The sequence below is a fragment of the Calidris pugnax genome, unplaced genomic scaffold (genome assembly GCF_001431845.1).
Source record: "Calidris pugnax isolate Ruff unplaced genomic scaffold, ASM143184v1 scaffold370, whole genome shotgun sequence".
NCBI lineage: Eukaryota > Metazoa > Chordata > Aves > Charadriiformes > Scolopacidae > Calidris > Calidris pugnax.
The window spans coordinates 80,370-81,170 of record NW_015091093.1 but is presented as its reverse complement, the minus strand read 5'-3'; positions in this window follow the sequence as shown (position 1 = coordinate 81,170).

The following is an 801-nucleotide window of genomic DNA, read 5'->3' as shown; positions in this document are numbered from 1 at the left end:
GCTGCTGGGGTGGGGAGGGGGCACAGGAGCCCCCCCATCTCGCCGGGGGAGGGGGCCGTGGGGCAGGGTGACCCCCCTATGGGGCAGGGTGACCCCGCTATGGGGCAGGGTGACCCCCCTGGGGCTGCTTCTGCCCCCTCCCAGGACAGCGGGGAGGGGAGAGAAGCGGTTTTGGGGGCAGGGTGACCCCCCTATGGGGCAGGGTGACCCCGCTATGGGGCAGGGTGACCCCGCTATGGGGTTGCCTCTGCCCCCTCCCAGGATGGTGGGGAGGGGAGAGAAGCAATTTTGGGGGCAGGGTGACCCCCCTGGGGCTGCTTCTGCCCCCTCCCAGAACAGCAAGGAGGGGAGAGAAGCAATTTTGGGGGTGTGGGGGGAGCCCCACGGCCGGTGCCGAGGGGGGGGGTTCAGTGCCGAGGGTGTCCGGGGCCCGATGGGGCAACCTTCCCTGGGGGGCAGCGAGCCACGGCCCTGTCCCCATCCCTTTTTTTACCCGGATTTGTAGCCCACGAGCTGCATGAGGCCCTTCGTGCTCATGGATTTGGGTCTCTCCAGGGGGAAACCCAAGGCCCGGCTCCAAATGAGCTGCGAGAGGACGCCCAGGGCCCGGGAGACCCCAAAAAGCACCGTGTAGTAATTCATCTCCTTCATCCCGTAGTACTGGCCCGGATTAGGTGTCCCCGAGCTCAGGTTTCCCCGCTCTCCCTCCTCTTGGGGGGCAGCCATGGGGGCACCTGCTTCATCCCTGATCCCCCCGTACCCTGTGGGGACAATCCCTGTCCCAGGAGGGACCCGGGGGGG